This window comes from Cricetulus griseus, assembly GCF_003668045.3.
Source record: "Cricetulus griseus strain 17A/GY chromosome 1 unlocalized genomic scaffold, alternate assembly CriGri-PICRH-1.0 chr1_1, whole genome shotgun sequence".
In the NCBI taxonomy this organism is placed as follows: Eukaryota; Metazoa; Chordata; class Mammalia; order Rodentia; family Cricetidae; genus Cricetulus; species Cricetulus griseus.
Genome location: NW_023276807.1, coordinates 189,897,870 through 189,923,467, shown reverse-complemented (window position 1 = coordinate 189,923,467; position 25,598 = coordinate 189,897,870). Strand labels below are relative to the sequence as shown.

The 25,598-nt window shown below is 43.3% G+C and overlaps 1 long non-coding RNA gene across 5 annotated transcripts in view; it reads right to left on the bottom strand.

Moving 5' to 3' along the window:
• LOC113832576 overlaps positions 1 to 4,309 on the bottom strand; it is a 47,802-nt gene extending 43,493 nt beyond the window's left edge. For all 5 annotated transcript variants that reach the window (XR_004772450.1, XR_004772449.1, XR_004772447.1 and 2 more), the window contains exon 1: positions 129 to 4,309. This is a non-coding gene — a long non-coding RNA (uncharacterized LOC113832576). The remainder of the gene's footprint in view (positions 1 to 128) is intronic.
• Positions 4,310 to 25,598: the final 21,289 nt, after the last annotated feature.

Genomic DNA, 25,598 nt, shown 5'->3' with positions numbered 1-25,598 from the left:
CTGTGAAAGCCAAAAATAATCAAAAATGAAACAAATGCATCTATGGCTGTTTTGAAAGGCAGGGCCACATACAGCAGAACATGCCTTTCTTTGTGGTGACCGCGGTGGGAGGGGAAGGCCGCACTCACCGTCTTCATTCTTTGTTATCTTGTGAAGAGGAGTAAGAGATGGATGTACTATTTTGAGTTGGAGCACTCTGCACTGAAATCATCAACCAAAAGAGGGTCAAAGCTGAGTGTTTTATAATACTAAAGACATTTCCACTGCTTTCAGTTCCTTTCTCTTTTGTTTGTTTTGTTGGCTATTGCTAAGTGCTTTGATTAATTTCTCTGTTAATGTAAAAACACTAGTTTATGCTTCCTCATAGCACTTAATTCTGTTTATGCCTAAAAGATGTTCTGGGAGAACCAGTGAGGCAATGGCAGTGCCCAAAAGGCCCGATGCGGACCTCACTGCAAACTCTAATTTAATCAGCAAGAAAGCACAAGTATACACTGCCAATAAGAGCCATTCCCATGAACACACTCAACTGTTGGTGTATGGTGCTGACGAAAAGTGATGGTGATGGCTGATGGGAACAATGACAATGAAGGTAATGATGAGGATGAGGATGAAGATGAGGATGAACTGGATTCTTTCACAAGTTCCTAAATTTTTACAGTTTGCATCGTGTGCCAGGAGGCGAGTCAAAGCAATTGCACTTGTCGTAAGAATAGATGGAATGGGGGCTGGAGGGACACACAGTGGTTAAGAGCTCTGGCTGCTTTTCCAGAGGACTCAGGTTCATTCCCAGCGCACACACATGACAATTCACAACTGTCTGCAGCTCCAGTTTTAGGAGACTGGACACCGTCACACAGACATACAAGCAAGCAAAACACCAATGCACATAAAATAAAAATAAATGATTAAAAAAATAGATGATATGAAAGGCAGCTATTGCTCTGGTTTAAAACAAAGTTCTTAGTCTTTGTGTTCTCTGGCTGTGTTGGTTATTTTTTACTTTGCTGTGACCAAAATAAGAGAAGAATCCTGTATTTTAGTTCACTGTCTCAGAGAGTTCAGACCACATTCAGCTGATTCCTTTGTTCTTGGCCTGAAGCAAAGCTGAATATCACAGTGGTGAGGCTATGTGGACGAGGAAGCTGTTTACCTCATGGCCAACTGAAAGCCAGGAGATAGAAGGGATGGAGACTAGGAATATCTCCTAAGGTGTGCGCTAGGGACCTACTTCTTTATCTAGGCCAGCGTTTCCACTATCTTCAATTTAGTGCCACTAGCTGGGGACTAAATGTTTAACAGAAAGCCAGAATATTTAGCTTGAAAATAAGATTTTATCCATAGAGCCTAGCCCCTCTTCCAGTGTGCAACTGGCCCATTTATTCATTCATTAATCATTTAGAGAAAAGTCTGTAGCTGGGCAGTGGGCAGCCAGTGCTAGAGTAAACTATGGGCTCGGGCTTCCTGGACTTTGCAACATGGCTGTTTAAACAGAATGTCTCCTGCCCTGATCCTACTCTTTTATATGCTCATTGTTACATGGCAGCAGCAGTAGTAGCAGAAGCAGCAGTAAAGTAGGTGTACTTACTGGCAAGGTGAAAGGTGAGCAGGCAAAAAGCAGCACTGCTTTTCCCTCAGACCTTTTTTATATTTGGCCTGCCTTCAGAAGATACTGACTATGCTTGGGGTGTCCTCTCCCTTTAGCTTATCCTTCAGGAAACACTCTTGTAGATCTACATGGAGGCATGACTCTTACTTAGTTGATCCCAGAGCCAACTCAATCTGACAACTGTCAGGTCCAAAAGAAACTCCAACTTCCCAAACTACAAAAGGCAGTGTGTATGTCCAGAAATGATGGTCTTGGGCCAGCTGAAGCTGGACTATAGAAGGATTGCTGAAAGCCTACAGTCAGAAAGCCTATTTCTCAGAAGCCTGTGAAGTGGGATTCTGTGTGCCAGAAAGAGATGCTTTGCTGTCTCTCCTTCCTCTGGCTTCCTATCAGCTGTATCTATGGTGCATACCAAAGCCAGTGCCAACCCCCAGACCCCTCTAGTCCCTTTCACGTGTGTGCATTTCAAAGTCCACACCAGCCTCCTGGGCCTTCTCACCTCCCCAACTCCTCTGCACTATTCCAGCTCCCAGGCTATTGCAGTTCACAGGCTGCCCTTCTCCAAGATTATCCTTCATTCTCTATGTAACAATGAGGTTTGTTTTTTCTTGCTCTCCCACTATTCTATTCTCCCCACTTCTTCCTGCCATTCTTTCCAGAGATAGGCCTAGATATGTCCATGCCCAGTCTTCTTTCTTTTCTTTCAGCTTTGAACTCTTTCAGACACCTCTGGGTGTCATCTCTATCTTACCTACAATAAAAACTTTCCCCTTAACCATGGAACAGCCATTTTGGTGGTTTCTTTACTGTGTCCTGTCTTATAACAATCAAGAGTGGTCATCACAGCAGCATTTACCTCTTGATAGCAGACAGTCACTCTATTACTGGATTTATGTTTTATCTGCTCAATGTGTTGGGAGTTTTCTCATCATAGGGGGAAATGCAACCTTTTGCATTGGGGCTTATGTGAAGGATTGGGGCCATGATACATATACTGACCCAGAAGTACAATAAGTTTAATTCTGCATGTACTCTGGGCATCATCACTCGTCCCAACATTCTGGATTTGAAGAACACTTTTACAGAACACTTCCTCCTCCACTTCAATGCATCCAAGTCAGTATTTCTAAAGGAAAAGACAATTCACCTGAGCCTGATTTGCTTGCGCTCTACTCCCCACATGCTGTTCTGAAAAAGCTGATGTGCAATGGGCTCCTCAGCAGATTCTTGGGAACTGTCCCTTTCCCTTCATGGGATGAAGGAGGCAGGCAATGTTTACCAAGGGTAAACAAAGCCATTTAAAAAATCCAGGAGTAGATCTAAAACCTGAACTCACCAAGGGGCATGGAGGTTTGAACAGTACAGGCTCTGCTCTCTACCTTGGAAATAGGCCATGGCCCAGAGTCATCTGCCTGGTCTCCTGGACAGAAGTGAACTGAAGCCTCCACCTTGTACTGCTTTCATTGAGCAAGCCTTACTGCACACTCTGAGCCAGGATGTGTTTGCTGCTGCCAATAAACACGCCTAATGATACTCTCAATAAAGCCTGCATTTTAAGCCTTGTTTTTGCTCTTCTTTTCATGTTGTTTTTCTCAGTGAAAGGATCAAAGCAAAGAGGCTACTCTCCCCCCAACTCAATCAGGCAGGAGTTCTTTGAAGTAAATGCGATTCCCTCCTCCTTTTCTCTGGTAAGGACAAACCTTCATCACCAGAGGCCAACAGTAGTTTTGCCTCATACCCATCCCTTAGCAGGTGTGCATATGTCTCAGGAAGCGACATCTGCAATCTTTGTCCTCGGATCTCCATGCCTTGTTTTTAATCACTTGATGAGAGCCATTGGGTGGATTTTAATATGCCCAGGATGGTTGAGAACATCTAAAGACAACAACATCCATTCATTAAAAACACAAGAAAACAAAGACACAGAGTTCAGCAGAACAGAAAAATAAATCAGGGAATTTTTGAAAAGACGTGTAGTTACAGCTCCAGGCTGTCTTCAGGAAAAAAAAAAGTATCAAAATAACTCCAATAATGATCATCTCAGAAGCAAAATAAAGCTGAAAGCTTGTTACTATGGTTCTTGCTTCCACGGGGAATTCAAAGTATCTTATAAAAATAATAGGATGGTGAAGTTTTAAAAAAACAAATGTAGAAGTCGAGTTGAGTGTGGTTTCTGCTGGGGCCTTTCAATGTTATGGATGTTATGAAGCCTGTGAGTCTCGAAGAGTGACTATTTCTCTAAGGGATGATAAACGATAATCACACTATTGTATACACTCACTGTGGGCTGGCCATTGCACTGGACTTTATGGATGCTCTCTCTTATTATATAGTGTTCCTGGCAAGTGTTTCCAGGGTACTTTTAGCCCCATTTCACAGAAGAAAAAACAGAGGCTCAGAATGCCCAAAGTCAACAGGTTGAAAATGGCAGAAATCAAGCTCAGATCTGTTTGATTACAAAGTATATGCAGGACTTATCAGAGCCTATTCTTTCTTTGAGAGTGTTCATCACTCAAAGAATGAAGTCACATCTGTCCTCACTAAGTACACTGAACCAAAAGTTGGACCTGTGGTAATACATTATTTATGATTTATTAAAGCTTGCCTGAGGATTCACAAAGCAAAGTCAGCCACAAGCTATAGAGGTCAGGCAGTGGTGGTACACACCTTTAACTTCAGGACTCAAGATTAAGAGGTAGATAGATCTCTGTTAGTTCAAGGCCACACTGACTACACAAAGTTGATCCAGTCCTAAAAGAAACAGTTCACACAAAGATGATTTCAGCACCTGGGATCACATGACTAATTCCAGTATTTGGGAGGTGGAGACAGGAGGATGTGGCTAGGTAAAAAAAGGAGTAAAAGGAGGAGGAGTCAGGAACTGAGAGCTTTGCCTCTGAGGATTCATGGAGAGCATTGTCTCTGAAGATTCATGGAGACAATATCAGCCATTTCAGCTGGATAGAGGTAAGAACTACTGGCTTGGCTGCTTTGCTTCTCACATCTTCAGCTTGAAGCTAGAACCCCAATATCTGTCTCTGGGTCTTTTATTATCTGTGCTACACTGACCTGAACAAAATCCCTTTCTAATTGTTCTCAAATTCCAAGAGAAAGCATTCTATAAAGTTCTAGGCACGTCTCAACACTCTCTGTTGTATAGTTGCTGTATCAGCCCAATTCTCTTGATATTTTCACCTTCAAAACATGCTTTTCATACAGATGGGGTTTTAATCATAGAATAAGTTATTAATGTAAACCAGACACAATGCTCTTAGGAATTCTTCACTCCATGGATGAGTTTATATAAATGTCCATGATACTTCACTAATTCTCCCATGTTTACTTTCAATGAGACATTACAATATTTCATAATTTAGACTTTTTCACCTCTGGAAATAAACCAGACTGGGATAAAACACTTTTTTTTGTCAAGATTTTGGAAGAATTTAGTCAGCTGGGTAACTTGTAAAATCAGGACCAGACAACTAATGTGAGAAAGTAATTTTGTTGGAGGCTGGTGCATGGCCTCCTGACCCCCCTCTTATAGCACCTGGCCTCCTGAACCCCCTCTCAGTCTTAGAAAGGACACAGCCTCAGCTTGAGTCCACTGGAGCAATCATCCTGGCTCTTCAATACTTGACATTGGTTGAAAGGGTTCACTTGGTTGAAAGGGCACTTGGTTGAAAGGGCTCACAGGAGAGCCCAGCTATTCAGGTTGGACACTTAGTTAGATCAGCATATGCTTTTCACTGGTCACCTTCGTGCACATGGCAAGGATACTGAATGTGGGCAGCCAGACTAAATGTAAAGTTAAAAGTGAGGAAAGTACCAGCATCCATGTCTCCATGCTCCCAACTGTGGATACAATGTGCGGAGCTGCCTGGAACTCTTGTCACCACAGGTAACAAGACACCTTGACACCACACCTACACCATAATGGGCTGCACCTCCAAACCGTAGGCCAAATAAACATTTCATAAGTTGCCTGACAAAGTTACTAACATACTGAGTAAGGACTCTATGATGAACTATACACCTACATATTTTGATTTATTGTATTTTTTTTAAACAAGGGTCAGTCTGTAAGAATCAGTTCTCTTCTTCCACAATGCAAGTTCCAAGGATGGAACTTAGGACATTACTCTTGTTAGCGTTTTTATCCACTGAGTCATCTCACTGCCACCAATTTAATTTAGGTAATAATTTTCTTTGTTGAAAAATACACTAAGTAAAGCAAGTTTTGTTCACTGGCATCCTTCTAGCTTTCTGTTTTTGGTTTCATTTTTGCCTTTTCCCTGGGCTCTCAGCATGATCATGGTCCCACAGGACCATGGAAGTTGGCATGTAGCCTTGGGCAGAGTTCTGTGTGTATCATTTCTGGGCCTATCCCACAAGCCCTCCTCTAGGCTATGTTCCCTTCTTTGGCCCTGTCAGGAAGTGAAGTACTTCAAGATTTAGGTGGAGACACAGTATGGAAGAGGTTTGAGTCCCTGAATTAAAGCAAAGACATCATCAGCCAGCCAGTGCCATGGCAACTGATACATGCTGTCCCTGATACATGGTTTCAGGACTGAAACCAGCCCTGCTCTTAGCAGTACCATTCTAGTCTCAACCTTTATGTCTTTTGATTCCTTTTATTAACAAGTTTTCAATGTCCCTGAGACACCACTTCACTGTATGCATCAAAATTAAGCAAATGCCTCTTGGAAGCAGTGATTTGCCATGATGTCCAGTGTCATTTCTGCAAATCTAATTCTCTTTCAGAGGACAAATTTGTCACCTATTGCCTTTTCCCTGGAAAGGTTTTTCCTTGTTGCCTGGGAAACTGCTCCTCCCTGTGCCCAGTCATATGCTGTAGTGAGTGCAAAGGCCAACCTCCAGGCCACTAGAACAGGCCAGTGATAAAGACATAAGGAAGCACCACTGAGTCTTTCCGCAGACTTCTCTTCCTCTGAGAAAGCTAGAGCAAACTGAAAAAAAAATTCTTTCAGTCCAGAGAACACATATCAATGATGTAAAAGCATAGAAAGCCTAGAACTTCTGCCCATATTGCTGTAAAAGAGAAGCTGGGTTGTTACGATAAATCTTTCTGCCAAAAGCCGCTGAGCCCCACCGCCACGTGTAAGCTTTATGGCAGCCGCCTGCCCAAGTTAGGCCCAAATGAATACACAGAGAGACTTGTATTAGTTACAATGCTGCTTGGCCAATGACTAGGATTCTCATCTGTTAGCTCAGTATCAATTATCATACATCTATATATTTTATAAGACTTATCTTATCGGACGCCTTATTGGCGTCCCTCCTAGCTGGTGGATCACATCGTGCCGCTGGAACAGGAGCCGAGGGGAAAGAGAGCCACACTTCCTGTTTCCTCTTCTTAAATATGAGTCTCCTTGCTATGTCACTTCCTGTCTGGAACACCACTTCTCTACTACATTTCCCAGAATCCTCTTTGACTCCTAGTCCAGCCTAACCTGCTGTCTCATTGGCCAAGCAAGTACTTTATTTATAAACATACACAGAAGTATTTCCCCCATCATCTCCTCTTTTCTGTCTAAATAAAAAGAAGGGTAACTTATTTTTTATAATAACTGAAGAAAACTATAACAGAATAAAAGAAGAATTTGGGGACTGTCTTTGTCTTTTCTTGGATCTTTCTCTCAAGGTGTACACCCTCTTATAATTGTTATGCTCTCATGGTTGCATTCCTCAGCATGTGTACATACACAAGCAAACATTTCTCTGCTAACTGTTCATGTTTGAGTCCCACACAGCCAATGAAGACCTGCCTGACAGCAATCCCTGGACACCCTGGAAAGAAAATGGGCCACAGCTCCTCGACTGCACTGGATCCAACTTGCTCCATTTCAGCTGACACTCCGGCCAGAGGTTCGGGTACTGACTTCAATCAAGTTGAGGATTTCAAGCGAGATCTTCAATCAAGTGAATCCCATCTAACATGGACTGGATACTAACATTTTCTTTCTACAGGACCCCACATGACTATCATCGTCCCATTTCAGCAGGAAGTAACTTGGAAAATGCTACGCCCCCTTTCCCCATTGTTGTCACTTAGGATAGTGTATATACCTAGTTAGGAATAGCTTCCTATTGTTTATGACTTTAGGGTTTAGTTAAAATAGATAGTTATCTTCTTATATTTTACCTTTATACTGTTAAGTTTTAATCCTCTTTTAGACTAAAAGGGGAATTGTAGGGGAAGCTGTAGCCATGCCTTCTTAGGGGCTGGCTACAAGAGTACCTGAGGGCTTGTGAGGGCGTGGTCAGAGTGAGTAGGGGGACTGCATTTTCGGTTTCGGTTTCTTTTTGCTTCTTGCTGTACAGACTACCACCGGCTGGCTGGTCCGCTCTGTAAGTAAGGCTTTTCCCTATTAAATACCCTTATATTTCTACCTGACTCCGTATTGGTAATTTACTACTATACTGGGTAGCCAGGCCCACAGTGGATAATACTACAAAGATGAAAATTCTGTTCATGAAAGAGAAGCAGAAATGGTTCTGGGGATTTCACCTTTCTATTTGGGTCAGTAGCATCAGATCTTCTGGATGTCTCAGTTTTATGGGACTGTTACGCTTTTATTTTCCAACCAACTTGAGTTTCTAGTCCTTCATCATGCAGCCTTGCTCTTTCATCCATTCCGAATTTGGTTGAGTGAAGAATTCCAGTGTGTTGGGTTGAAGAAACCTCAAAACTTAAAACTCAATAGTAAAATATGCATATTATTTTGTCTTTATCAAAACATTTCTTACACCCCCTCTCACAGTTATAAAAGCTTTAAACAAAGCCTAACGAGTGTGGTACAATCATTCCTGCAATGCTAATTGAGCCTCGTTCAGGAAGGATGCAGGCTTAACTACAGCTGGTTATCAAAGACCCCCATCAGATTATTCACAAGCATTGCAGTCGTTTGTATGTCCTGTATTGTGATGAGCACTCATTATGTAAATTAGACTTATAATCGCTTGCTCACACATATCCCATTTTCAAGCGCCCACAGAAAACAACACAGAGGCCTAGTCCAGACTATGCTGTGACCTCCAGAAAGTCCACCAACTGTGTTTGAAGCTTGGTTGAGTCATACCTCACTCTGTGATGCTGGCCTCTGTGACCACCGTTCCATTCACTAGTTCAGAAATTGTGTGGATAAAGATTGATGACTCAGAAAAAATAGGAGATCGCCTACCAGAAGAGCCTAAGGTGCTGAGTGTGCTGTGGAACTTGCAGCTGTGTTTGCTTTGTCTTCATTCAATCCTTCTTCATCTTTTTTTTTGTGTATGTGAGTCAATACTCTTGTTGACAAGTGACAAATCTGACCCATAGTGACATAATCAGGAGAAGAGAACTGCTGTCTTCAGTGATGGAAGCATCCTGGGGTGGGCCTGGCTTCCAGAAAGAGAAAGCCTAGAAATATGCACAGTGCCCCCAGATGGATTCATTTCTGTCTCTTAACTCTGCTATCTTCTAAGGCCATTCTCAAGCATAGTTTCCTGGTATGGTGGGCCTCAAATTCATATTCTTTTTGTTTGTTTGTTTGTTTGTTTGCTTATTGTTTTTTTTGTTTTTGTTTTTCAAGACAGGGTTTCGCTGTGTAACCCTGGCTGTCCTGGAACTTGCTCTGTGGACCAGACTGGCCTCAAACTCAGAACCCAGAGATCTGCTTGCCTCTACCTCCAGATTATTGGGTTTGGAGTAGATACACCTGCTGTGAAGCCTGACAAACTGGGTTCAATCCCTGGCACCCACCTGGTGAAAGAGAACCAACTCCCATAAATGGTCCTCTGACTCTTATCTGGCACTATGGTACATGGGTGAATTTGAATGTGCACACACACACACACATACACACAAACACAAACACACACACACAAATAAAATTTAAAGCCTTCCCCCAAAGACACTGTTGCTCACAGCAACCAGTTTCTATGGCAGGGATGTGTGTAATGTTCCTGTCAACAAAGCTCACATTGCTTACATACCCTCTGTAGCATGAAGCTGACAAGAGTGCTAAAAAGGGGCAGTGAACACCTGATGTTTGGATCCGTTGAGGCAATTAATAGTAGCTGCTGTAATAATCAGAACCAAATACCCACAGCTGAATGGCAAACCTCACTTTTTATTCCTGCAAAGTCTGATGTTGAGAGGTTCTGGTTCGGTACTTCCCTTGGCAACACTCCACCAGCACTGACTCAGGAATCCAAGCCTCTTCCACTCCAGAAGACTACTATGTGTATCATAGTCTCCAAAGTTGCCAGGGGAGGGAAAAAGTGAGTCGGACGCGGTGTAACTGCTCACAGCTGCCTTGGCTTTAGAATGGTCCATCAGCCTGTCTCTGCACTCATTGGTGAGAACACAGTCTCATGGTCCTACACAGATGCAAGGGGGATGGGAAATGTAATTGAGATGTGTGCCTAGGAAAAGGAAACAGATTTGTGGCCACCTGGTCAGCCTCTGATAATAAAAAGAAAAAACCCAGTTCATCTCTAACACAGCCAGGACTGCTCAGAGCATCTACTTAGTTCAAACAAACCGAACATTGAGTTAGAGGCAGCTGGCCCTAAGATGTAAACTGGTCCTACCCCCTAGTTGGACAGAGTGGGAAAGGAAGGGCCTCACATTTGATTCAGGACACCAGGATTGTATTAAGTAATTCAAAGGGGACTACTTCCCCAGATATCAGAAACCCACCACACCCACCAACTTGCCAAACGTTGTTCAGGCATGGACTGATAGAAACGTGGGAGTCATTAACAGATTGTGAGCCCCATCTTTTTCTAGACTGGGCAACTACTACAGCTCTCGGAGCTCTTGTTGGCTTGTCTGCCTATTCCAAAATCTCAATGAGCATTAAATTCCTCTTCAGTTCTATTTTTGCCCATCCCAACACCAACAACATCCAGTTTTTCTGAAGTGACTGCTAGTAAACCTTCTGAGGGTCCAAACTGTACTATATCAAGAAGCCAATTGATGTAATACAAAATAGGAGAAAAAATGGGGACTGTCATTTGTCTGTTCTTGCCTCTTTCTCTCAAAGTATACATTCCCTCATAATTGTTATTTTCCCATTGTTGCCTTTCCCAGTATGCATACATATAAAAGTAAAAATTTCTCTGCTGACATTTATGTTTCAGTTCCTCATAGCCAATAAAGAACTTCCTAACGGCAATCCCTGAACTCTCTGGAAAGAAAATAGGCCACAACTCCTCAAGTCCACTGGATCCAACTTGTTTCATTTCAGCTGGCACTCTGGCCAGAGCTTCAGGTACTGACTTCAACCAAGAACTTCAATCAAGATAAGGACTTCAACCTAGACCTCCAATCAAGCATCTCCCACCAAACTCGGACTGGATATAATCCACTCAAGACTTTCACTACACTAACATTTTCTTCCAACAGGACCCACAAGGCTATCATCATCCCATTTCAGCAGGAAGTAACTTGGAGAATACTACTCCCCCTTTCCCCACTATTGACACCTAGTTAGGGATAGTTTCCTATTGTTTAGGGTTGGGTTTGGAAAGAGGTGTTCAGGCTTGGGCATCTCTTTCAGATGACTTTAGGGTTTAGCTGGAATAGACATAGTTAGGATGTGATATTAATAGATTATTATATCTTCTTGTAATTCACCTTTATGACTGTTAATTATAAATAACTTACAGTTAAGTTTAAATCCTCTTTAGACTGAAAGGGGAATTGTAGGGAGTAATCCTGTTTAGAGGTACTGCTGACCATGCCTACTTGGGGCTGGCCACAGGTCCACTAACCATGCCCACCTGGGCGTGGTCAGTGTGATGTAGCAAAGGTTTAAGTAGCAGAGAGGCACGCACAAGGCTCCCTTTTCTCTCTCCCACCTGGCTGAGCAGACATCTGCAGGTCACTCCGGCTCCAGTGTAAACCTGGTCACTGGCCCTTGTGTGAGAACTATCCCATTAATAAACTACCTGTTGTCAATCTAGTTCTGACTCCACTGCATTCGGCATTACTTGTGCTTTGGGCACTATAACTGAAAATAAATCTACAGATATCCACATAAGCTCTGAGGGTGAGAGGTGACGTCTCTGAGTAGAGGTGAATTACCTTTCATAGATGTAGGAAAGTGGTGTGTGTGTGTGTGTATGTGTGTGTGTGTGTGCTTTACTCCAAGAATGCACTTTGCAGATTCAATCATTACAGCTCCTGCTAATGCTTGGTAAATATCAACTGGTCAAAGCAAGAAGAATTAGTGCCTGTGGCATGTTCTGCCACATATTGGGCACCCTTCACACACACATACACACACACACACACACACACACACCACTTTCCTGCCATGGCTCAGGGAGCAGAAAGATTATAAGAGCCAGAGATCAGAAAGAAAAAACAAAACAATATCTTCCAGACATGATAGGAGCACTATAGTAATAAAAACACAGTAGCTATGGCCACGTGTACAAGACCTTTATATGATCATGCCAATCCCTATTCCAGCAACTGGGCGGGGGTGGGGTGGGGATGGGGGCAAGCTATTGGCAGACGATGATTCCTGGGAGGTCAGTTTTCTTTATGGATGTAATCTTTGGTAGGTCTACAACAATTCAGCGACTAGCTCAACATTCATGAGTGTATGGACAGCATAAATTCATCTTGTTGGTATATTTAACAACAAAAGAGGACACAGAGTTGGGGGAATGGGAAGTGAAATGGTAGGGGTGAATATGATAAAAAATCTATTGTATGCATGTATGGAATTCTCAAAGTTAATAAAAACATGTTTACAAAATTTAGTGATCCAGGCTGGCTTTAAATTTGTAGTGGTCCTCCTGCTTCAGCCTCCTGAGGGCTGGGATTTTTAGGTCTGTTCCCTCATCTGGAATTTTGCATAAGGTAAATGGATGGATTGTACAGTATGTGAGTTATGTCTCAGTAAAGCTAGTATTAAAAATAAAAAAGAAATATATTTGTAATCAATAAACAATAAATTCATGCAATTTGTTCAACATAAAAAATTTAGTGAGTGTATCATTTACTTTTATTACTCTGATCTGAAAACATACGGAAGGGAAGATTTGTTTTAGCTCCTGGTTCCAGAGATCTCAGTCAAGCATGGCAGAGAAGGCAAGGCAAAACAGTTCTGTCATGACAACCAACCAGGAAACAGAAAATAGGATACAGGAAGTAGTCAGGGCAAGATATAGCCAGCAGGGAAATGTTGACATGACCCTTGGTGACCTACTTCCTCCAGTAAGGCCCCTACTATCTTTGTCCACCCCCCATATTGTCATCACATTATGGATCCACCAAAAGATTAACCCATTCATAGATTGAAGGGCTAAGGGTCTAAGTGACACTGGAAATGCCTCACAGACACACCCAGAGGTGCACTTCACTTTTCTTCTGGGTTTTCTTAGTTCATTAACTTGGCAGTCAGGGTTAAGATAAAAGTGAACTATGGGGAAGATGGAGTAATGAAGGCCCTTCTCAAGACTTGCAGTGACAATCCTCTCTTCCCAGGAGGTCTTCACCTACTGTAAAACCTCAACTTACACTTTTAAAAGACCCTCATCTGTAGTCCCCAGGGCTGTGAATGCTGTGTCTACACTTTGAGCATATTGTCTGTCCCCAAGGTTCTGTGTCCTTTCGAAGGACATTAAGCTGTTTGCAGAGTCACCCGCTTTTGGTGGAGCTAGACAGGAAGCTAGCTTGGCTCCCAATACCCCAAACAATCACCTTGGTGCTACTCATTTCAGAAGCTTCTCTCTCCAAGCAAGCCTCCAACTTGGGGTGGCTCTTCCCTTCCTTAACTCATCAAAACATATCTGTTGCAATGGCTGGTTCCCTCCCCGCTTTGCCAAGCACTCAGCTAGCCAACCAACTTGATAATGTGATTCACGATTGCCTGTGATAACATTTCCCAAATAACACATGTTCCTTTCCACAGAGGCCTCTTTGAGATAAATGACCTGCCTCAGTAGAGACAAGGACACGTGCAAATCGTGGTGGAGAAAGTCTGCTTGAGAAGACAAATCTGTCTTAGAAATCGCACGCTGAGTTCAGCTGTGGCTGGAGGTTTGCCGAATCAGGGCGGCTGGCTTCAGATCTGTGAGGCAGGCAGCAATTCCTCAAGGAATGTGGCTGCAGAAAACACCTAATTCTTACCTCACCACCTCAACCGTCTGGATGGGGGCATTCATTATGTGCATTTGCTTACCTACCAGGCATTTGTATTTTTTTTCATTTCATGTGAACATGAGAGGCCGTCTCTACTTTTCTCACAACTTCAGGGACACCAGGGTTTTGTCACCCTGACTCCAGCTTTTTTTAGGAACTTTTCTTTCTTGTGTTTCCTCTGGCTGACCTTCACAGTCTTATCCACAGAAGTGTGCCTGGAGCACGGAAAGCCAGACTGAAGGGACACATGCTCACTGCACCTCGGTGTACTCTCATACCCTCACTCTGGCTTTTAAACACTGTTGAGGTGTGATGGTGGCGGTGGCAGAGATTTCTGTTAAGGATCCCATTTGATTGGCTAGAGTTCATTGCTTACAGAGAAAATATCTAAGGGCATGATTCTGAAAGCAGCTTCCCACCCTCCCACAGGCACAAAACCTTAGTGATTTACACCCCAAAATAGAGCGACACACATACCTCACTGATGCCTCATTTCAGTCCCAGGCACACCTGGGTAGCCCTTGCATATCATAAATTCAAATTTGGGGAACCTCTTTGAGAAACAGACCTACTTAAATTTCCATCAGGGTGGCCAGATCAGGGCACCAGAGACAGCATCATGAGCTTGGGGCACCCTGTCAGAGAAACGGCCTCTAACTAAGGAGAAGCCCTGGCCCAGTTTTATGAGGAGTGGGCTCAATACCTGTTCAACCATTTGCCCACTGTACCTCAAGTCAGTAGACAGGCTGGAGAGCCAGGAAACCTACGGCCCTGCCGAGAATCAGGCACAGTATGACCTTCTGCCAGGGACTGCTGGAGTCCCTGTTCCTCTGTTTTCAAGATGAGCTGGGGCGAGGACAGCTTGGCTTCCTTCCGACTCAGCCTTTCTGCTGCTGGGAGGTGGCGAGGGGGAGGTTTTCTGTTCCAAGAAAAGATGAAGGGTTGGATCCTCTCCCTAAAATATATGCCGAGCCCCAGAATGCCACACAGAGTTAATGGCCTGAGATCAGCTTAAGGTTCCTCCATGCAGGATGGTACCCCCAAAACTTGCCTTTCCTAATAAAATGACAACAAAAATCAATGGATGGTTTTTCTTTCAAAGAACATGAGAATAATTCTTAAATTCTTCCCCTCCTCCCTACCCGGACATCTAGCTCTCTGATTTCCTATCAGCACTAAGAATACAAGACAGTCCCAAAGGGTGTTCCCTACCTCCACAAACCCTTACCGGTCTGTCTCACAAAAGCTGCCCACTCTAGCCTCCTGAACCCATTTCCTGCTGCTAGTTGCTCTTTCCAGCACCTTTCATGACCCTGCCATGATGAGGCTCCCTCTTGATTTTCCACCTGGTTACCACCAAGGCATACCTGACAAACTCCTTTCTATGTGCAGATTTCCTTCTGTGAGCACCGGAGTCTAACATGGCTTTTTCATTCTCACGAAAGCCCACCTGTGGGTACCAGTTTGCCCATCCTGCTATTAGCAAGGTGTGAAGGTTAACTGTATCAGCTAAATTGGGTTAAGAGTCATCTAGAAACTTAGTACAGCACACTTCCAGTCTATCTGTGACAGTGTTTCCAGGGAGAATACTGCTGCCTGTCACTGGGGCTGTGGTAGATGGGTTGGGGCATAGAATGTGCCCCTGAGGGCTAGGGCCTAGAGAGCAGGGCTGTCCAGCTGGGAGCTCAGATGTTCACCTCTTCCTCCAGGTGTAGCTCATGCTTGCCCTTCCTTCTCAGCTCCACACTATGGTGAGCCATTGTCTCTAAGGAGGTTGAATATGCAAATTACAACATTTGAAGGTACACATTTCTATACTATTTTCTTATTACAAAAAGCATGTAATTTTATCTGTGAGGGCAAAGTTTCTTTAATTTTAATTTATAACCCTGATCACTTTTATCCCTTATAAGTGTGTAACTTGGCGGCAGAATACTTACTCAGTATGTGCAGGGTCTTGGGTTTCAGCCTTAGCATTGAATGCACCAAGAGCTAAATAAAATAAAACAAACATCGGAATCCTATTAGGCCCTTCTAAAGACACAATCTTTCTCAAGTTTCTATAAATAACAAAAATCCACAAAAACAGTTGAAACAAACAGGAGGAGGGGTTACAGATAGACCTGAAGGTACAGAACAGTTAAGAAAGCAATGTCCCCAGACTTTGCAGAAAGCTAGGTCCAGGGACAGACAGTATGGCCTGACACAAGAGGACAAAGCCACAGCCTTTCCCTGGCCTCAGGGTCTCAGTCACTTCTTCCTTAGGCTGCTCTGAGCTCCTGGGAGAACATGACAGCAGCATTGCTCTTATGACCAGACACTCAACAGAAGCTAACTACTCCATGTTCTGGTGCTGCAGACCTACTCTGTGCACCCTCTTCTGGACAAAGAAAATCCTGGTTGCTCAGATGGAAACCGATCATGTCGCTAGCCTTGACTGGAGCAGGTCTGTAGTCATCTTGTCTGTGAACCTGTTACGGTGGCTACACCCCTTTGAGTGTGGCTTCAGGTGGATGGAAGCTAAAAGAGGGAAACTTGAGGAGTGGCTTCTGTTTGTGCACTCTTTCTGGTGGGTCAGCCGATCTGGTAGGAAAGGCAGAGAAATGCTCCCATGGTTCTTTGTAGTTTTCTGTGTATGTGTTCCCCAATAAATACCCATTTATCGTTTATCTTGGGTCTAGTGAAGTCATTGCAGGTCTTCTAACATTAATTAGACTGTTGGAACCAGAAGTGGAAGTATAGAAAGAGTAGTGGGAATAGAATATCAATATGGATCTGTTCCAAGTCCTTTCTGTCCAGCAAAGAAACCGAGGATGTGGTCCGAGACATCTTCAGTGACTTTGGATGGCATACACTATGTTTGCAATGAACACTAACCCCAAGAGAACACTTTCCTTCGGGGAGAATCAAGCAAGTTCTCCTAAGCTAATGAACCCATTCTTTTCTTCTTAACATCCATGCAGACTACTGCAACCTAAGGAAACTGGGCAGAAAATATTTGTAGTACAAGAGGGTGCCTGAGCCCAGCTGATGCTCTGCCTTAGTGTCATCTCACAGGATGTTTGGGACCACAGGAATCAGCATTTAAAATGTCAGTTAGTGACCTAGGCACACAGTGTCCATAACCTAACTCTGGGGAAACATGTTGCTCTTGCTTTGTCCTTGTAAAACTATTTATAAACATAGGCTCAGCCCCGGGTCCAAGGCAAACTCTGTACCTCATGCAAAGACGCTAAAGATAAAAAGTGCCCCTTGAAGGAAATTATACCTCGGTTGGTAGGAACATTACCTCCAATTAGCATTACTATCTAATGAGCACTAAAAGGGGAAAACTAATTGCAGGAATCACAGGCTGTCTGGGTTAGAAGGAATCTCACAGGTCTCTCACAGATGAGCATAAAATGTGTCCTTTCCCCCCTTTTTTTAGTCCCCAACCAGGGGTCCCCTTGGTCCCCTTTCCCACATCTCTAGCAAATTTTTCAGATGTCCACTAAAGCACTGTCTTCTATTCTCAGTGGACTACAGTCCTCAGAAGTCTTACCTCAAGTAGATCCAAAACAGACTTCTTTGGAACACCTATCAGTTGGCACAGCTTCTGCCCAAATCTTGCCACTGTGTCATCATAAGCAAACCCTCTTCTGCAAATATGCCCCCCATGTGTGAAAAGTAAGCTACGTGTGGACATGCATGTTTGTCCTTGCAACAGCTCCTCCACACAACCTTCCTGGAGATAAGAGAATGTTAACTTTGCTTTATTATGGGATGGGCATCAATACGCTCATTGAAAGACTGCCCCTCTTCAGCTCCAGGGATGAAATTGAGTTAATCTTCAAAACTGAAGAGCCAAAGGGAAACCACATGATACAATTTGGCCAATGGGATATAAGAGGAAGTTTGTTAAGAAGCCTCTGGAAAGGCTGATTAAAAGAAATGTACTTGAACTTTGAAGATTCCCCCATGGAAGGCCTCACCCTCCCTGGGGAGTAGAAAGGGATTGGCATAGGGGGTCAGTGGGGGGCAGGAGAGGAGGGGAGGGAGGGGGAACTGAGATTGGCTAATTTAAAGAACAAAAGAAATGTACTTGAGGGGAGATCACAGTGTCTGAGTCTTCTACTTTCCCTTGTCTTGAATGTGGTTGTGAGGGCAGTGATGCTTAGAGCAGTGACCACCATCTTGGTTCTGTGGGGTGACAAACTTAAAAATGAGGAGTCAAGACACCAAGGGTACAGAGGAGAAATCCAGAGGGAGCTTGGGCCTTGCATGATAATGAAGCTATTGTTGCTTATGCTTCAGCCATCCTGTTATATGACATAAGTGTGGTTTTATCATCTAACCATTATGTGAATTGTAATGGAATTTATTTGGCCAAGAACAGATTACTGGAGCTACAGGTGTCTAGATCCCCAGTCTGACTGATTAGCTATTCAAGCCTTTTCTTGAGCCCCACATCTTGACCTCTCTCCTTGGTGCAACTCAGCTATCAGGTGAAATGATGAAAACTCAAGGCTTAGAAGTCTGCCAGGCAGAGCTATGTCTCACTCACTCATCATCCCAGATTGCACTTGACTCAGCAGCTGACTCCCATGTCGGTTGCAGTGTGCTATAACTTAGAAGTCTCCCAAGCTCTCTGGCCACGCTCTTTCCCTCATCTGGACCATGTGGACCTCCCGACTTGGAGCTGAGTGTGTGGCTATCCATTTGTTCTTTTTTACATCTGTGCTCCAGGTCACCTGGTTTGACCTGACTCCTTAGGCAGTCAATGTGACTTTGAATCATTATTCTTGTGTCTATTAGCTCTCCTCTCGACCCCATGATGGCCTAGGAATGTGATGTCCATGCTTTCAATGTACTCATACTGGACAAAAAGGGCCAGGGAAACCAACCACACCTGATTAAGACCAGACATAAATGCTAACACAATAGCAGCAGATGGTCCAAAGTTGTTAACAGTCTACCAATGCCTAAAAATACACCACCTTGACACCCATTTTAATTGGATCCTTTCTGGTATTATTGCCAAGGGGAGGCAGGAGTCATCCCACAGGAAGGAACTAAACTAAAGGAATAGTGAAGAGAAGCCGACACCATGTCCCATGGTTTAATATTATGGCATGTGTCAGTCTATGCATTCTGAGTGTCCTATAACAAAAGCTTGTTGGGTTGTGTGCAACAAAATACAAGTTGAAAGAACTCCTGGGGATTTACCAGCTTTGCTCTGAAAAAAAAAAACTGCATTTTGATGAAATGCAGGTATTTGTTTGATAACAATAGAACACTCTCAGAATTTATAAACCAGGGCACATAACAATATATATTTCTATTGTAGACATAACAAGAGACCTAAAGGGAGGGAAAAACTTGAATGATGTCTGTGGCAAACAAGTATATAGAAAATAAGAGAAATGGAGAAATGGGGAAAGAAATAATTGCTAAGAACGTGATCATAATAAGTGCTTTTGAACTGCCTAATGTTTGATTCTTAAAAATCTGAACTACCTGTTGTAGCTTCAGCTGTCAACTTGTCAAAAACTTAAATTCATCAGAGAGGAGGGAACATCAACTGAAGAAATGCTGATCACTCCCGATTGGGCCTGGACACAGGAAATGCTGACCAGGCCTGATTGGGGCTGGCACAATTGTCCAGATGAGAATGGCCTATGGCCATGTCTGTGAGTCATTTGATTGCTAAGTGATGCAGGAGGACGCAGCCTATTGTGGGCAGTGCCATCACTGGGCAGGTGGACCTAAGCTGTGTAAGAAAAGTAGCTAAGCAAGCCATAGGGAGCAATCCAATTAAGCAGCATTCCTCCACAGTCTCTGCCTCAGTTCCTGTTTCCAGGTTCTCATATTGAGGTCCTGCCTTGACTTCTCTCAGTGATGGATGGTAATCTATAAGTCAAAATAAACCTTCCATGAGCTGCTTATGGTCACAGTGTTTATCCCTGTGACAGAAAGCAACTAGAACACCACCACATTCAATTTCATGTCCAAATGTACCACATTTTCTTCATATGGCACCTATTACCATTGCCAGTTCCACCAACACCAACATTATCATTGTCACTACTGCCACCAACAGTAGCTGTAAAGCTGCCACCACTAGAAACAACCTCACCACTGCCAGATAACCACCATCAAAGCTGTGATTATACCAATACTTAAGCCACCAACACCACTACCAACCATATCATTACTCCACTAGCCATTCCCTAAGAACTGTCCCAGGTTCTGAAGAGGATAGGAGGCCTGGGTTATAGCCCTGGCTCTGCTGATCTTGGGTAAGTCACTTTACTTCTTCACATCTCAAATCAATGAGTGCATGTTGAATGAACAAAAGAACTATTATGGTATGGTTTTGTGTCCACAGACGAAGATCATGCCGAGACAAGTAAGTTTATCACTCTCTAGATACAGAGACCAGGGAGCTGAGGCTGAGCTGTCTCTGATTGCTCATTCTTCTCCATTTCTCCAGGGAACACAAAGCCCACCTGAAAATGTACACAGAAAAATATGTGTATCTCTCAACAAATGTGTGTGACTTTAAAGCCTGTTCTCAAAGTGGGCCTACAGATGGACTGCTGTCATCCTGATAGTACTTGATATTTTGAAGTTTGCTTACTTGTTTAATTTATTTTCTACATGGAAGAAAATGGAATAATGGTTAATAAAAGTTGACCTCGATACTTGCAAGTTTAAATGGTAGAATCGAGGGTAGGTAAACATGTTGCCTCTACCCATTTCACACAGTGAGGATGCACAGCCAAAGTCTGCAGAACATGGTGTGGGGAGATCCCATTTCTCTATTTCCTCCTTACCTCCTCACAGGCTCTTCTCAGGAAATGCAGCATCTCATCCTTATTGATATCCTTATTAATTGTTCATGGAGAATTTATCACACTGTTTTTTAAGCATTTTGCATATGTTACACACCTGTAACATGAGGTAAGTAGATATTGTTGCATTTAGGAAACTGAGGCTCAACAGTGAACACAGTAGTGAGCAGCCCTGCCTGTGTACATGCTTGAGGGACTTGTGTCTAAGTTGGGGAGCCTGGAAGGGAGTAAGAAAGCAAGGGAGGTCATACGGGACTGGATGAAAGTGAGGAAGAAAACATGTGGAAGACTTGCCTAACCTTGTCTGGGTCACAAGACACCCATGAGTCCAGGTGTTGGTCTGAGATCCAGACTGTCACTCCTGAGAAGTCTCTTAGTACTCGTGTGGTTCTCAGGGGAGCTCACCTGACATTGCCAGCATGGCTTTTAGGGGAACTTAAGGTGAAGTAATATGCACACTAAAAACTGCCAAAAAGAAGAGTGGATTTTAAAGTTTCTCATATAAAATTCTTAGAACAAGTAATAACCATGTGAACGACAAATCATCATATCACATAGTTACTTCAGGTTCATCTTTCCTTACAATACAGTCTTCTAGTAGATGTGTCATTCAAAAGTTAGATAAAAGTTACCCCCAAAAAAATAAAGGAAGAAAGAAAACACCATGCAAGCTACAGATTCTTCTAACTGTTCAATTATTTTCCAGAAAGATTGTTCCAGTGTAAACTTTGGCTGGCACAACAGCACTGAGAATTAATCATTGATATAAATCTTTGACAGTTTCATAGGATAAAATCGTACCTAACTGCTGCTTTATTTTGCATTTCTTAGACTGTTAAAAAGTTTCTGAAACTTGCATTTGGAACAATTTTTCTCTGACTTTCAATGAGGACTTTGTAACTTGGTGGGTAGAGCATGCATTCATGGCCCTGGGCAAGGTTAGACAAGAATCTCCCACTTGTTTGCCTCAAGCTTTTATTTAGTAGCACATATGTCTAGCATTGTTACTATGTCATTAACACGAGCTCTGCACAACACTTGAAGAGACAGGCTTTTGTCTGAGAGGCACAGAAGCGGGTGTGTGGCTGTGTTTTCAAATCAGAAAGTGGGGAACAGGAATGGTCATGTAAAAAAGAAGGTACTGACCTCCACATGGACCTGAAGTGACATGACTCTTCACTGGCTCATCTTGGCTCCCACCTAAGTCTTCAAATTCTGAGATGATTTCAAGGAGAAGAAAGCAAGAGGTGTGGAGATGTGACGGTAAGGTGCTTTCTCCATAGAGTGAGGACTGCATGTGAACCCCCAGGACCCACATAAAAAGAAAAAGCTGGACAGCGTTCCTGTCTCTCTAATCCCTGCAATGGGTGGGCAGAGACAGATAGGCCCTTGGAGCTCAATTAGGAGAAGAATCCAGAAAACCTCTGACAGTGACTTCTAGGCTGTACATGCTGCCCCATGCAGACGTCCGCACTAACGCATCCATGCACCCTCACAAACACATCCCAAAATAAATTGAAACAAGCAACACTTCTCCAAGCTTTCCTGGGACCAACTTTAGTAAAACAATACTCCATCTCACTTGAATAGACTTTGAGATTCATTTGGAGAACAGCAGTAGCCATCTTGAGATGTATTTATTACGCGTTTTCAGGGCAATGACAGTGGGGGTACAAGGAGAAATTCTAAAATAACTACTTATAAAACTTAAATGAATTTAATTAGACAGCTAAAATAAAAAAAGCCTAAATTATAAGCCATTGGAGACATGATTAATTATATGCACATCATGCAGGAAGCACAGAAACCACCCGTGGCTTCCCTCCCGCATCCAGAGGTAAATATATTGTTGCCAGCAAGAGAGCTCCTATCAGGGACAAATGCAAACCCAGTGTCTGCAATCAAAGCCACAGGATTTGAACAGAAAGGGTTTCTACCTGTCCTGGAGCCTAGAGACCACTGAGCCACCCCTCCCTCCCAGGCAGGTCCCTGAGATTGTCTCCTATATTTTACCCAGAAGGCTAAGCCCAATCGTTTCTCATTGTGACATTCCCTCAGGACCTGGTACACGGCATGGCTTTCATCTGCCCCGCCTGCCTGTTATGTTAACACATGTTCAGTATGTGCAGGGTGAGCCACCATTTAGGGAGACCAGGGATGACAGGGAGGTTACAATGTCACTATCTGTGTGGGTGATCAGGTTTTCAGACAATACACAAACAGAATAATCCAATTTTTAATTTTACAAGATAAATACATGAAAAGAAAAATTCTGGAAAAATATTCTTAGATGCCAACCTTCAAAGATGGGAAAGGGTGATGGATGTAGATGGACCCTGGCTGGGCCTCTTCAGAGAATGAAACAGCCTCGCAGCCTCCTCCTGTGCTTCTATGTCCACAGAGTCATCTGGGAGACAAGGTTCTGGGTTTTAAAGCCTCCACAGTAGCAGGTGTTCAAGGAAGAAGGGAACTGGGATTAAATGACAATGTTACCCTATTCAGCTATGGCCCTGATTCTACAAGGATTTATTGAGGCCCCTGCCGGATGTTTGGCATGTTTCTATGAAATGGGGTACACGGTGATCAACATCAAGAAGATCCTGCATCCTGTGGAGGTATATTTCACTAAAATAACCAGACAGCATTGCAATAAACAAATTGCATGGTATGTTAGGAGGCAGAGGAGGCAGCAAGGTGTGTGTGCACAGTAAGGGTAACTCAGTACAGAGAGCCAGGTGGAGCCTGGGCCTAGGGGACCTGCCAGATATAGGAGCTCTATAAGGGGGTGTCTGAAGAAGGAATTTCTCTAGCACAGGGAACAGGCAGGAGAACAGTCCTGAGGTCAGATGTGTCATGAATAGGTACAGTGTGGAAGCCAGTAGGTGAGGGAAGATGCAGTTAGGGTAGAAACTTGAAGTCAGACCACCTTATGGGACATGGCACATGATGAAGATATAGGTCCTACTCAGGAAAACCAAGGAGCCTCTGCAGCATTCCAAGCAAAGGATTTAGCTTCTAATTTTCATGTGTATGTATGTGTACATGTGTGCACATGAAAGTGGAGGTCAGAGGACAACCTAGGTGTAGTTCCTTGGTGAGACAGTCTCTCGTTGGGCTGGAACCCACCAAGTAGGCTAGGCTGACCACCAGCAAGTTCCGTGTCTCTGCATCCCCAACACTGGAATTACAAGTGGGCACCACCTTGACTGGTATTCATCATGTGGATTAAAATCATGCCAACATGCTTACAAGGCAAGCACCTTATTGACTGAACTATCTCCCTAGCCCAACTTCTGCTGTTTTAACAGCTTTGTTGAACATAATTCATTTGCCATATACTTCCCCTATGGATATTTAGCAAACAAATTTGGGCAACTGAATTTTAGAATACTTTTGTTGCTTTCCAGAGAGCATACGCACCATCAGTATTCAGGCCTCACTTCCTTCCTCACCTCCAGTCCTAGCAAACACTAATCTGCTTTCTGAATGGGCCTGCAGACATCTCAGCTCAGTGGAATCATGCAATAGACGGTCTTTTGTGACTACCTTCTTACTCTTTTCAAGGTTCATCCCTGCTGCAGTATGAACCAGTACCGTTCCTTATTACTATACCTAATTGTAGGATATTCTACATCTTACTTCATTACCTCTTAGTAGATATTTGAGCTGTCTCCACTTTGGGCTATTATGAATACTATTTTGAACTTTTGTGTGCATGTATTTTTTTTTCAATTTGCTGAGTAATTATCAAATTTTGCTGGGTGGCTACACCACCTGTCATTCTTAACAACAGTGTAAGAGGGCTCTGGTCCTCCATACCTCACTCATGCTTGTATTGCCTGACTTCTTTATGTAGCTATGCTAGTAGGCATAAAGTCTTAGCTTTTTCTAGTTTTGATTTGCATACCTTTAATGATTAATAATGTCAAGTGTCTTTCCATGTGCTTATTAGCCAATTGTATATATATTATTTAGAGAAAAATCTATTCAAATATTTGCCCATATAAAAATTAGCTTGTCTCTTTTTTTATGATGCCTTTAAAAGAGTCTATCTGACTAGTTTAAAAAAAACACACACATACTATTTTGGAAAATAGGAGAATAAAGAAATAATAATTTTAAAATAAAGTGATTTTAAGAATGTGCAGATGGGGGCTGGAAAGATGGCTCAGCAGTAAAGAGTTCAATTCCTGAGTTCAATTCCCAGCAACTACATGGTAGCTCACCATGTAGTTGTGACATCTGGTGACATCTGGTGCTCTCTTCCGGCCTGCAGGCATTCAGGCAGAATACTGTATGCATAATAAAATAAAAAGAATGTAAAGATGGCTCAGTCAGAAAGTGTTTGCCACTGGAGCAGAAAGACCTAAGTTTGGGTACCTGGTGCCCACATCAAAGGTGGTATGAGCAGGGTTTGCCTACAGTGTCAGCTCTAGAGGGATGGAAATGGATGGGTCCCTGGTCATTAGCAGCCCCTTGCCCCAACTGTGATGGGAGCATCACTCCCCATGAACTGCACTTTTTTCCTCTCCTACCTTGTCCTCAGCCTTTTAGACAGGTCCATCTACTCTCTAGCTACTCAAGGCTCCTCCCTCTCTTCTCTCCCACTGTGTTTAGTCATTATGACTCCAGCATATTTTTTGCTTCACTTTTTCACTGAAGTCCAAGGTTTGGGAAGTAAATGGCTTAGATCTGATCTCAGGGATGGAACCACACTCTCATAGCCTTCCTAAGAGGTTGAGCAGAGGATTTTAACTTTGCTCCGGTCCCTTTCTTCCCCATCTCCTCACCCTCACCTTTCCTTGACACACGCAAACATGTGGAAGCTTGATTAAACACAAGTTGAGGATCCCTTTTAAACAGCCTATTAAAACTATTAAGAGTCGAAAACTGACCTTGGGAAATGGCTGCAGTAGCTTTATTACATTGCTTGAGATGTAGGGGGCGGGGTCCAAAAGCCTGGCTGTCGAGTTTTTGATTTCTCAGGGCT